Source organism: Schistocerca cancellata, chromosome 1 (genome assembly GCF_023864275.1).
Source record: "Schistocerca cancellata isolate TAMUIC-IGC-003103 chromosome 1, iqSchCanc2.1, whole genome shotgun sequence".
Lineage (NCBI taxonomy): Eukaryota > Metazoa > Arthropoda > Insecta > Orthoptera > Acrididae > Schistocerca > Schistocerca cancellata.
The window spans coordinates 400686093-400700497 of NC_064626.1; positions in this window are offsets into that span (position 1 = coordinate 400686093).

The following is a 14405-nucleotide window of genomic DNA, read 5'->3' on the forward strand; positions in this document are numbered from 1 at the left end:
AAGGTAGTCTGAAATCTGCCTTCTATTACTCTTGCTAAACAGATAAACCTTCCTCCCTTTTTTAATATTCCTATTTACTTCCATATTCAGGGATGCTGCAACGGCCTGATGATCACTGATTCCCTGTTCTGCGCTTACAGAGTCGATAAGTTCGGGTCTGTTTGTTATCAGTAGGTCCAAGATGTTATCTCCACGAGTCGGTTCTCTGTTTAATTGCTCGAGGTAATTTTCGGATAGTGCACTCAGTATAATGTCACTCGATGCTCTGTCCCTACCACCCGTCCTAAACATCTGAGTGTCCCAGTCTATATCTGGTAAATTGAAATCTCCACCTAAGACTATAACATGCTGAGACAATTTATGTGAAATGTATTCCAAATTTTCTCTCAGTTGTTCTGCCACTAATGCTGCTGAGTCGGGAGGTCGGTAAAAGGAGCCAATTATTAACCTAGCTCGGTTGTTGAGTGTAACCTCCACCCATAATAATTCACAGGAACTATCCACTTCTACTTCACTACAGGATAAACTACTACTAACAGCGAGAAACACGCCACCATCGGTTGCACGCAATCTATCCTTTCTAAACACCGTCTGTGCCTTTGTAAAAATGTCGGCAGAATTTATCTCTGGCTTCAGCCAGCTTTCCGTACCTATAACGATATCAGCTTAGGTGCCCTCTATCAGCGCTTGAAGTTCCGGTACTTTACCATTGCAGCTTCGACAGTTTACAATTACAATACCGATTGCTGCTTGGTCCCCGCATGTCCTAACTTTGTCCCTCACCCTTTGAGGTTGTTGCCCTTTCTGTACTTGCCCCAGGCCATCTAACCTAAAAAACCGCCCAGTTCACGCCACACAACCCCTGCTACCCGTGTAGCCGCCTGCTGCGTGTAGTGGACTCCTTACCTATCCAGCGGAACCCGAAACCCCACCGCCCTATGGCGCAAGTCGAGGAATCTGCAGCCCACACGGTCGCAGAACCGTCTCAGCCTCTGATTCAGACCCTCCACTCGGCTCTGTACCAAAGGTCCGCAGTCAGTCCTGTCGACGATGCTGCAGATGATGAGCTCTGCTTTCATCCCGCTAGCGAGACTGGCAGTCTTCACCAAATCAGATAGCCGCCGGAAGCCAGAGAGGATTTCCTCCTATCCATAGCGACACACATCATTGGTGCCGACATGAGCGACCACCTGCAGATGGGTGCTCCCTGTACCCTTCATGGCATCCGGAAGGATCCTTTCCACATCTGGAATGACTCCCCCCGGTATGCACACTTCAGTTTGTTTACGGTCTAAGTAACGTAAAAATTTCTCAACCCCATGCCCCTCGGACTACCGTTCTGTACTCTTTCCGCTACGGCCAACCGTGTCCTGAAAACTACTCCAACAAAAGTGACTCATGTCTCGAGCCCCCATTTCTGTCACTTTCATTTCTGACCAAGGTCTGAGTATACCATGAATTTAGACTAAGTCGGCGATGACAAGTAGGCGCGATACCCTTGTTAGTATAAAAACGGAGAGATAAGGGTGCATATAGAGGCACATAGGTGATTTTTCCTTATCTGATTTGCTTATCATATGTGCAGATGAAGATATAGGGGATATACAATGAAGCAACATCCACGATCAGTCATTTGTATCATTAAATAACCTTTGCTTACTCGTACTGTGACCAACATCGAGCGACTGTCGTTGTCCGCAGGTGTCAGTGGCGAGGTTTAATTATCTGGTTTACGTGCAACAGTTGTCTAGTTTATCAAAAATGTCACTTTTCCCGTTTGTCATAAAAGCTAACTAGCTTTAAAATGTTTTATACGTGCAAAGTAGAGAAAGAATTAGTCAGAACATTTCCATAAAACTGTGTTATCTGGTGTGTGTCGCTTCAAAATTCTCTTCATTACGAGGACTGAAGTTCCTTCATTCCAGCACCAACACATTTCAGACAAGCGTGCCACAGATTCACGGAGTCAGTATTTCTGTCAACAATGCACATGCTGTTCTTGATGCATAAGCCAAAAACCTCAAATGTGAAACAAAGCGAAAATAAGAAAGGCAAAATTATAGTTGGTACAAATTTAATTTGTTGCAAGTTATTCTATCTAAAATATCCGACTCAGTAAACAAAAGATTAGGTTTAGTGCTACAATTGACGTTTCTAGCACAAGATTCATCTTTCGTCTTGCACCATTTTCATCGACATCGCAATTGTTGCGAATGGCTTCGAGAGCGCTCACTCTCCACGATACTGAGACTATTACTTAACTTTGTCCTTAAAATGCGCACGAACTACACTGAAGGGCCAAAGAAACTAGTATACATGCCTAATATCGTGTAGGCCTGTGGCACGCTTATCTGAAATGTGTTGGTGCTGGAATGAAAGAACTTCAGTCCTCGTAATGAAAAGAATTTTGAAGGGACACACACCAGATATGACAGAACATGCAGAAGCGCCGCAACACGACGTGGCATGGACTCGACTAATGTTTGAAGTAGTTCTGGAGGGATCTGACACCATGAATCCTGCAAGGCTGTCCATAAATCCGTAAGAGTACGAGGGGGTGGATATCGCTTCTGAACAGTACGTTGCATATCCCAGATACACTCAATAATGTGCATGTCTGGTGGAGTTTGGTGGCCAGTGGAAGTGTTTAGACACAGAAGAGTGTTTGTGGAGCCACTCTGTAGCAATTCTAGACGTGTAGGGTGCTGCATTGTCCTGCTGGAATCGCACAAGCCCAACGGTATGCACAGTGGACAGGAATGGATGCAGGTGATCAGACAGGGTGCTTCCGTACGTGTATCTAGACATATCAGGGTCCTTTATCACTCCAGCTGCTTACTCCCCGTACCATTACTGAGCCTCCCCCAGCTCGAACAGTCCCCTGCTGACACACACGATCCATTGGTTCTTGAGTTTGTTTCCATACCCGTTCATGTCCATCCACTCGATACAATTTGAAACGAGACTCGTCCGACCAGGCAACATATTTGCATTCATCAACAGTCCAATGCAGGTTTTGGCGGGCCCAGGTGAGGCGTAAAGCTTTGTGTAGCGCAGTAATCAAGGGTACACGAGTGGGCCTTCGGCTATGAAAACCCATATCGGTAATGTTTCGCCGAATGGTTCGCTCGCTGACACTTTTTGACGGCCCAGCACTGAAATCTGCAGCAATTTGCGAAACGGTTGCACTTCCGTCTCTTCAGTCGTCATTGGTCCCGTTCTTGCAAGATCTTACTCATCGCCACCTCGGAGATGCTGTGTCCCATCGCTTGTGCCCCAACTATAACACCACGTTCAGACGTACTTAAATCTTGATAACCTGCCATTGAAGCAGCAGTAACCGATCTAACAACTGCGTCAGGCACTTGTTCTCTTCTATACACGTCACGACCGTAGCGTCTTATTCTGCCTATTTACATATCTCTGTATTTGAATACGCTTGCCCATACCAGTTTCTATGGCGCTTGAGTGTATTATTCTCAGGTTTTACCGGGAACTTCATCGTTCAGGTCCACTTACAAGTCACAAACGCACTAAACGTCACGGGTTACTGCCAAGGAGATGAGAGTGCCTCTGAATTTCTTGTAACAAAAAGTTCGCATACTGCTTGTTCGCCAAAAACGCTAACCCTCCTCGTTTCGTCGGCGTGATTCACGTTTAAATTTTGTTAAAAACTATATGCATCATAAACGCTACCATTATGCAAAGATCTCCATCAGGGAATAATTCTAGTTCTAGCTAAGGTTTCGAAAATATATGGCAGACCTAATTTTGTGAGCTGCACCAACAATTTTACGCGAGCGCTAGACATCAAGAACTTAACTGTCTTACTGTTATGGTATCAACATCTACTTTGTAACGGACAGAGCACCTGACGCTTTAGAAACTGGGTAGTTTTTTTCGAACTGAATCCAGCTTTACATCAGTAGTGGGATAATTTGGGATAATATTTCTCGCGCCATTGCTCCTTGGCTAAGGTTTAACTATTTTGATGACTGTAGTTTAATTTGCAGGCATGTTCTGTTATCTTTTCTGTGCCTTTGTAGCAAGAATGGCCACCTCAGTATTGTGCTTTTCCGATCCGCTTCCTTCTGAACTATTTCATATGTATTGTCTTTGTAGGCTCAGAGGGAAATAGCACAATGAATAATATTTCATGGGCAGTTACGACAGTGAAGAGTAATTAATTTTTTAACTAATAGCACTGCAGTAAGATAAGTAGTTCTCTTAGTAATTGAAGTACCGGTTTTACAGTAAGATACTAATCAACGTGTAGTTACATGGTGCATTCTTAACTATACGGATTAGTCACCCATTGTGAAGACTTTTTCGCTGGATGAATGTGAGCATGATAAAATAGGGGCTGTGCAACTCGTACAACTGACCTAACATATCACAATGACTGAAAGTAGAAACATTTGGGAGGGGGGGTTACTTTCCTATTCCTATAGGCACAAAAAAAAGTTCACGTCTCGTCGATATCGAGGTCTTTAGAGAGTAATTCAGTGGGAACGGTATAGGATAAGGAATCAAAAGAAAACTCGTTAAATGAATCATCCAGAATTTCATGTTATGTACTTTTGGGAAAGCACGGAAAAAACGATGAAATTAGAACAACATTCCTCGCAAATACACCTATGAGCCCAGTTCATTAATCGCCAGGCAAACTAGATTTCTGTGAATGCCGATAATTGCTTCAGTACAGAAATCATAATATAATTAACTAATATAACATGCACTGTACATTCGTTACGTTGAAACACTGTAAGAACAAATAATGCAGTTTATTCAAGCATTCTTCGGACGCGCATCCGGAACAGATTTTTGTTTGTTCTTTCTTCTGATGACCTCAGAAGTTAAGTCGCATAGTGCTCAGAGCCATTTGAACTATTTTTTTGAAAGAACGTAGTTTTTAAGGGCCATCGATAGTTGCTGAAACGAGAAATGCTGCGAGTTTTGGAACAACATTAGTGAAGATATTACACGTTTCTTTTGTACCGAGAACGTGCTTTTTCAAATTCTACTGACCTCGGTTCCTTTCTTAGTAAACCACTTTCTCAGAATTCTTTGGCAGTTGTGTCTGAACAACATGTTAGTTAGGTGATACTCTGCAAACTCTGCTGTGTTTTGGCATGGAAAAGAAGCAAATTTTAACATGACAATCAGAGTAATGTGTCAAAATTCACCACTCATGGCGCTTCTCTGAATGTTACAAATGGTTAACAAGCCTGGCGAAAATAAATCGTTGCTTTTTCGGCGAAATTCTTTTTAGATACTAACCGAAGCAGAGGTGATAATAGCGCTTTTTGAATGGCCACCATGCAAGTGTGGGTGTGCAGAGCCTCCATTAATATTTTCAGAAAATATGAGCATAGGCGCCAGTTTAGAACGGCACTTCCCCTCCAGCTCTCGGCATTTCCCCTACAGCACCTACCTCTAAACCCCACCACAACTGCCCTCCCTGTGCAAGACCTGCCATCTGCGCATCTACCAGCCACAGTATTCTGTGCACACTATTCGTGCATAAGATAAAGGGGCTGCGAAAAGTGGGTGGATCCAGTCAGAGGGGTCAAACTATAAAGTGAGGATGTTAAAACACGTACAGCAGAAGGTTTGAAATGCTAGGAAAAATCTAAAAACTGGAAAAACAGATGGATAAAAGAGCTGTTTTTACACGGAGGAGTGGCATTGGTCCCAGCCCTCGAAAACACAAAGAGATGCCCCAACCACAACCACCTTGCCCTGCTCAACGGGTAAAGCAAAACCTTATAATTGAAAATAAAAACCACTTACACATAGGAAACTGAGGACCAGTTCAACAACCCATGAATTGTCTGATAATATTAAAGACAAGCAATCTGGAAGGCCATACTTAGTATGAAGGCCATATCCACCAATATATGGGAGAGTGTCAGTCTGGCTCCACAGCCACATTGTGGGGGTGGCTGATTACACAAGAGAAAGCAATTGGTGAACGTAGTACGGCCAATGCATAGATGATATAAGGCAGTGCACTCCTTCTGAGAGGAAGCAGAAGGAAAAGAGCCAAACTGTAGTAATCTCCTTGATTGTTTGAAGTCCATTACTGAGGGCAGTAGTGCACCAGATGTCATTCCACTTTTGGGCAAAGAGAGATATGATCTATATCAGCATATCGGCACCTGGAATCAAGAAATGGAATAGAGGGTAAGTATCTGTCTCTCTAGCCAAACGGTCAGCCAGTTAGTTCCCTGGGATGCCTACATGACTTAGGACACAGAGGAATACAGCAGAACAGGCGGCATGTTCAAGGGTAGCGAGTAGGTCATGGATAACAGAGACTGAAGGGTGACAAGAGTAGCATCGGTCTTTAGCTTGCAAGCAGCTCACTGAGTCGGTACACATTAAAACACTGTGGAGGCCTGAGTAATAAAATGTGGGGCTCTGTTAATGACTAGCCGCTCTGTGGTGAACGCATTACATGATCCCAGCAGTAAATGGTGTTCTCTTCCAGAGGAGATGTAAAACCATATCTTATCGATCGCTTTAGAACCATCAGTGTAGAAGATGGTAGCACCCTGGAACTCTTCAAGAAAGGAACGAACAGGAAGCCAGAATATCACATGGTCGACAGAGACCTTAGGACCCTGGAATGGATCGGTCCTAATATGTGGTCGAGGCACCATACAAGGCGGGGGGGGGGGGCGGTGGAGGGGGAGGAGGGGAGGAAATACATGGGACACTTTCCAGTGAGATGAAGATGCAAATGGAGGGACGTGAGATGCATTCCAACCAGCAATTGCATCTGAGAGCAATATCAAGAGGGTGACGTCCCTCATTTTCAAAGTATGTGGGATGGCCAGGGAGTCGCGAATGGCGACTGCGTAAGAAACCAGGAGTTAGTTCCATCATATTTGTAGGAGGGGAATCCCCACTTCTGCAAGGAGACTGTCGACAGGATTAGTGCAAAAGGCACCAATAGCTAGACATACCCCATACTAATGAACAGGGTCAAGTAGTTACAGAGTGGAAGGAGCTGCTGAGCCATAAACCTGAAACCATATATTCTAGTCTCGACATAACCAGAGTACTGTTCAGATGGACAAGAGTAGCAAGGTCACACCACAGGATATTTGGGCCATGAAGTGGAGAGCATTAAGCTTCCACATGCAGATAGTCTTCAGATGGCGAATATGGGGCAGCCACGTCAGCTTTTTATCAAAAATAAGGCCCAAGAAATGGGACTGTACTACAACATCTAGGAGTTGGTCGCCTAAATAAAATTTTGGATCGGGATGAACTGTGGGTCGACGACAAAAACGCATAATCCGCGATTTGGAGGGAGAAAACTGGAAGCCATGGGAGAGGTTGCATGCAGACGCCCAACAGACGGCGCCTTGGAGCTGACAGTCAGCAGATGATACTGAGTGGGAGCTGCAGCACATGCAGAAACCGTCGACATACAATGCCGGAGTAACCAGAGGCCCAACAGAGGTTACGGTGGTGGTGGTAAGTTCCTATGGGACCAACAGAGGTTACAAGCCCATTGATGGTGAAGAGGAAGAGTGTGACACTTAACGCAGAACCCTGTGGAATACCGTCCTCCTGGATCCGAGGGGTGCTGAGTAAACTGCCAGCTCGAACGTGGTAGGGTCGGTGGGATAAAAACTCGAGGATAAAAATTGGAAGGGGGCCGCAAAAAACCCAGCCACGGAGGGTAATTAAAATATGACAGCGCAAGCCATATTGTATGCCTTATGTAGGTCAAAGAAGACTCCGTCAGGGTGTCTGCAGTTAGTAAAAGTCTGTCGGACTGCTGTCTCCAATCTGAGTAAATGGTCAGTTGTAGATTGTCCTTCCCAGAAACCACACTGAAACAAGGACAAGAGGACCAAGATTCGAGTACCCAACATAATCGGAAGCTAACAATCCTCTCGAACAGTTTATAAAGCATGTTGGTCAAGCTAATCGGGCGGTAGCTATCGAGAGACGTTGGGTTCTTCCCAGGCTTAAGAATGGGGATAATTATGCTCTCTCGCCACTGTGAGGGGAAGACGCCGTTGAGCCAAATGGAGCCAAATGTGGTTGAAGACCCTGAGTTGTCTCTGGTTAATGTCCAACTGTTGGTTCATCTGGTTGTGTATGGAATCCGTGCCTAGGGCCCTGTCATGTGAAGAGGTAAGAGCTTGCAAGAATTCCCGTTCAGTGAAGCATTCATTATAGGATTCAGTTCGCTGGGAGTTAAAACAGAGGAGTGTTTCTTCAACTCGTCGTTTCTGCCAGAGAAAGGTATCAGGATAGGAAGAAGATGCCGATGCCATCAGAAAGTGTGTCATTAGGTGTTCTGCAAGGACCGATGGATCAGCACGCAGAGCACCCTGTAGGATGAGATCGTGGACAGTTGATTGTCGCTGGACGCCCAGAAGGCTGTGAAGCTTGGACCAAACCTGTGATGAAGAGGCATACATCCTCAGGGAGGAAAAATAGCCCTCCCAGCATTCCTCTTTACTTTGCTTAATAAGGTAATGAGCCTTAGCACGAAGACGCTTTAAAAGCTATAAGACTGGTCTGTGGAGGGTGTCGTTAAAATCACTGCAGCGCCCGTCGGAGGTCCTGGATAGCGGCTGCTACATCTTCGGTCCACCACAGTACTGGTCGATGAGAGGGGGACTTGTGATTGGGGGGGGGGGGGGTTGCAGTGCCAGTGGCATGAAGAAGAGTGGCAGATACGACCTCATCAATGCAGTCCGAGAGAGAGGTAGAAATGCACAGCAAATGTATATAAAGGCCAACTGGCTCTGTGGAATGCCAAACGTGGGGGCTTGTCTACCTGGCGGCGACAGGGTAACGATAGAATCACTGTAAAGTGATCACTGTTACAAATATCATCATGGGATGACCAATGTAGGGAAGCCAAGAGAGCAGGGAAAGATATCATGAGATCGATAGCAGAAAAGACGCCATGAGCGGCACTGAAGTGGATAGGGGAACCATTATAGAGAAGACACAAATGGAAGCCTTGTTCAATAAGTTGTTCAATAAGAAGACCCCCCACCCTTCTAAGTGGCACTCCCCCACAGGGGGTGGTGTGGATTGCAATCCCCAAGGAGGATGTGCGGGGCCGGGAGTTGCTGTATTAAAGTAGGTTGTGGTCATCACGGAAGTGCATTTCTTGAAGAGCAAGACAGGATGCGGAATAAGAAAAAACAAGCTGACGTATTTCCGGTAGATGACAGTTATATCCGTTACAATTCCACTGGGTTATCGTGTGGCGAGAGTCCAGGTTAGACATAAAGAAGCCGAGGGTTCATGCCAACGGGTAGTGGTTGCACCGACGAGGATGTGGTGACATCTGTAAATAAGATATCAGACTCAGGTAGCGAAGGGGGAGAGTTTACTTAAAGAAGCATTCAGGAGTCTCCAGGCAAAGACAGGTCAGGTTTTTCTTTTTCTTTTCTTTTTTTTTAATGTAAGAAAGTCAGTACAGTAGTTTCCTTTTTCCCTTGAATAGGGCTGTATATCACTATGAAGTATAAGTAACTGACGTTTCTGTTTCGGCCTTGACAAGCAATCAGAACAGTCCGTTGGTGAACTTGAAAGTTCACTCATGAAATAGCAATGTAGTTGGAACGTTTACATTGCGAATTTGAAGTAGAAGTCACCAAAGACTAGTGCACAAGTAAATGTTTTGTTCCTGTTCACATATCGCCTGTAGCGATAAATGTACAACCAAGCCTTCACATTAGTTCCCCAGGCACCCTGTTACCAACTTTGGACACCTTTGTTTCTTTTTTTATTTCTTAGATAAAAAGTGCCTCGGTGAGGAAAGATATGTTTTGTAAATTTAAGAGGTTTTCTGTGTTGTACACGAATATTACGTAGAATTGAGTAAGTAAACAAAAAATGAAATTTCTCGGGACAAAATATAAAGAGAGCAATGGAGATCTCATAGCGTGAAAAAAAAAGTTTTTATAAAAAAGTATTCACTGTGTTCTATAAAACATATCGAAGATCTGTCTTAGACATGTTTGTTAAAGTTTTTTTTCAGTATATTGAGTCATTTAGGAAAAAGAAGGAAATGCATCCGTCTCATAGTAACTTTTGCTGCTTCCAGGTCGGCCAGGGCTGTGTCCATTCATCAAGAAAGTGGTTCCTGATCACCATGCACATCCGGACAGCCCGCATAACCCAGCGCCATCAGTGTGTGGCAATATGTGTAGCGCCGATGTCACATGCCCTGTCGGCCAGAGATGCTGCCCCACCCACTGTGGATATGTCTGCCATCCCATCGTCACTGTGGCCCCACCTAGTGCCTAGATTAAATTCATGTCTGCTGTTTACTGTCTGACTAGTATTGTTTCAAGGAAATCTGTTTTTCAAGGTATTTGCTCAGATAAAACAGATATTATTTAATCATCCAATCATACATTCATACATCATCCAATCATACATTTATCGTATAACATGATATCTCTAGATTAGTATCCTGTAGTATGATACTATTCTAGCTGTGAAACAGCAAATATCACATTCACCCATGTGCAAAATAGTCAAATCATAATAATTTACAAATACATTTCTATCATTACAGATCATACAAAACAGGCTAAATTATTATGTCCTCCATGCAGTAGAAGGCTTTGATCCCAAAGTATTCATTTATGTTAAATGGTAACTAGTGTCTGAGACTCATTTTATTGCAAGTCAATGAAAACAGATTTCTGTGAGATGATAAAAGACAGCAGTCCTGCAAGAAATTAGAGGTTGTCGCTAATATTTATTAACATTTCATCTATGCCATTGTTTTACTTTCATCAACCTAGGATAGACTTGTCATCAGCTGTGTACATCATTTCCTTATTTAACAATGTCAACTTCTTTTAATCATCCCACAACAGCACTTGTGCAACACTAGCACAAATTTTAATGGATACACATCAAGCTATGCAAATGTAAAAGTACCATACATGTATTAATGTTTGTCAATTCAGTTATCTTCCAAATAAAATATTGTTTATGAACATGGAATCTTATTTAGTAGAAAGTCGTGTCCCACTAAAAATATACTCATTTGTGGAGAATCTAGCGCACCTCGAGCCAATCATAAGAAGAGTATGAAACTTACAACAGAAGTCGATTGTATTCACTTATTGCTCTCTGAAATGTTGGTGTGTGATAGAGGAAGTAACAGGAGACCTACAGATTGTATACATGTAAATTATAAAGAGTTGTAAAATATTCATTGAAATAAAATGGATGTCGTTAATAGCAAATCATCACTCTAACAAAATGTTGTACATGAATCCATAGGAATTGTTGACAAAGGCTTGTAACTCGAGCCATTACACATGCATTAATCTTGTAAATAATTCATTATAGGAAATTAGCAGTCAACCAAATGGTGTAAACAGATGAGAAACATGAGTAAGCTTATGCAGCTGTATAACTAACATGAAGCATGCTATTTTATACTCAGTATTAATAATGGTAGATATCTTTATTTTTATAACATACAAATTTTCGTGGATCAAAAACTATTTAACGAATATAAATTATATTATGAAAAGGACAGATTGCTACTTGCTGCACAGAGGAGGCGCTGATCTGCAAACAGGCACAACAAAAAGACTGCTATACATTTAAGCTTCCAGCCAAAACGTCTTCTTCCAAAGTAGAAAACACATTTACATTCACACGAGCAGAACCCACAAACGCGTGGCTACTGTCTCTGGCTGCTGGGGCTGGACGCCATAGTTTTATTTAGTGAATACAGATAAATGATACCATCAAGATACTGCGTTTCAGAAATATCTAGTTTTAGAAAGAAAAGTAATTGTTCTCTTAGGGTGACTATTCTTTACTTCATAACAAATACTTTCCTGCAAGTCATAACCCAGAATGAAATGCAGTTTGTAATTGCTGGATGTGCAAGTAATTGTCGGATGTGCAAGTGCGAAGTATGTTCATTATTATATTCCTGGAACAGACCTCGTAAAGAATACTAAATGAATGGTAAGATTGGCTCTGGTTACTCAGTGACTTATCTTTAAGGATATCTCAGTACGGTGCACTGATTTTCCATGCCCCAAGAAATTTTATGGTTAGCTCTTAGTTAGTTAGAACATTCGTAATAATCAGTTCATTTTTCAATGACATACCACCTGTATTAAACAGAATTTATACCTACAGTTTTTTCTTCATTAATGAATAGTCCTAGTTTGCTTGTGTTTAAGGAATTTTTTAGCTGGTGTCATTTTTGTTAATGTTTCATTTGGCCTGTTTCAAATCAGTGGAAGTTCTCCTCCATAAGGTATTCAGAAATAACTCATTTGTGAAAACCTTTTTTATTTGTTACTGTAGCAATGTTCCACGTCTATAAAGGATAGAAGTTTCATTTCGCTACCTAGTCAGGTAAATGGAACAACGAAAACACAGGAATTGTAAACTGAAATTGATATAAAACTAGTGTTGACATTAAATTCAATAAGCTACATATCTCGGAGAACGATACTGCTTATTGTGTCAGAGTCATAATTAAAGACAAAAATAAATCAACCCAAGAATTGAAAATTAAATCGAAACTACATGGATCAAAAATGAAATTAGATATCTAAGTATTGTACCATGTCATATATATATATATATATATATATATATATATATATATATATACTAGAGAAACCAACTTTTGGGCCACAAGAAGACGACTGCAACTGTGGTTGAAACGTTTGTTTCTCTAGTAAAGTTCTTTTCTTTTCTTTTTAATACTATGATGCAGTAAGATACTCAGAAATCTCTTATGTGAACTGACTCTGGCTGCAGAAAACTACGCAATTATATGAAATTATATCATTATAAAAGAAAAGACTTACTCAACAAAGACATTTATAGGCTGCACCTAAGAGTTAAGCAGACTGTGGAGAGGACCCAGGTGTCGATTCTCCAGGCAAAATTGTTGAGACCACTAGTGTAAATAAACACACTTATTGCTTGATTTGCAATACAGCAAAATGTGTGCACATACTACAAAAGTTCAGAACGAACTCAGTCCAGTGCCAATGATGAGAGACTCTTCTCTATGGTAACTGATGTAACTGCTGCTGAATCACGACAAGAGTTATTCCTTCTTACCTTTTAAAATCCCAGTAGTAGTAGTAGTAGCTGTATTCACCCATAGCTCTCTTTTTACAAGGATATAGGAATGTCAAAGTATTTACAAATTTAGATCAATTTAAAATAAGCTAATTCGTATACATATATATTTACAGACTTCTAATTAGAGGCAATCATTAGATTTTCTCCTGGTATACAATACTTTTTTTTACAAATAACTCATCAAATAATGTAATGCCACGCTGTTCACTCATATCTCATTATCAGTGACTGCACACACTATACACACATTGTTTCATAACACTTCACTCACAAGACACCAAACACACAACACACACACACACACACACATACACACAAACATACACACACACACACACACACACACACACTGGTGATCTCTGGGTCATTTTCTGTACTGCAACTTCCTATTTGATATCCTGATAAACTAAGTCAAGATCCCTCCATAATGAGTGAGATGTTGAGCTCAGAAATGCTATGCATAGCTTGGTGGTAAGTATTTCTAGAAAGGAAAAAAGAAGGAAAAAACATAAAGTGGAGGTGTTATGTGGAATGTTGGATGTTTTATAATCATTATTATTATTATTTATTTGTGTAAGATTTTTTATCAAACCCTCACTCTGATTTATGTAAGTAATACTTCAATGTATAAAATGTGTTGCATAACAGGTACTTTTTAGCTGACTTTTCAAATAAGTGTATTTTTGCAATTTCTTTGATGTCTTTTGGTAATTTATTGCACAGTTTTATTCCTTGGTAGAAAATGATGTTTTGAGTTTTATGTTTATTTTTTCTTCGTAAATGTAAATTGAGTCTGTCTCGTATTGCATGGTCATAGACAGAGCTGTTTGTGCAGTAATTACCAATGTTATTTTTGATGTGTACAGCAGACTGATAAACGTATTCACTTGGAGCAGATAAAATCCCCAGTGTTTTGAACAGATCTTTACAATGAGCTCGACTAGTATTTTGGGTTCTTATTGTTATGGCTCCTTTCTGGAGTTTGAAAATTGTGTTCATATTTTGTGCGTTTGTTCCCCTGAAAAGAATGCGATAGCTAAGAATTGAGTGTACATATGAATGATATGTAACTAAAAGACACTGCATGCTACACACTGATGATACGATTCTAAGGGCATAACATGCTGATGACATTCTGTTTGCAAATACCTTTGTGTGTTCACACCACTTCAAATGAGAATCAATATTCATTCCTAGAAATTTTGCTTTTGTTACACAGTCTATAGAGACGCCATCTACATTTAATTTAATATTGTCATTTTTCCTCTTCA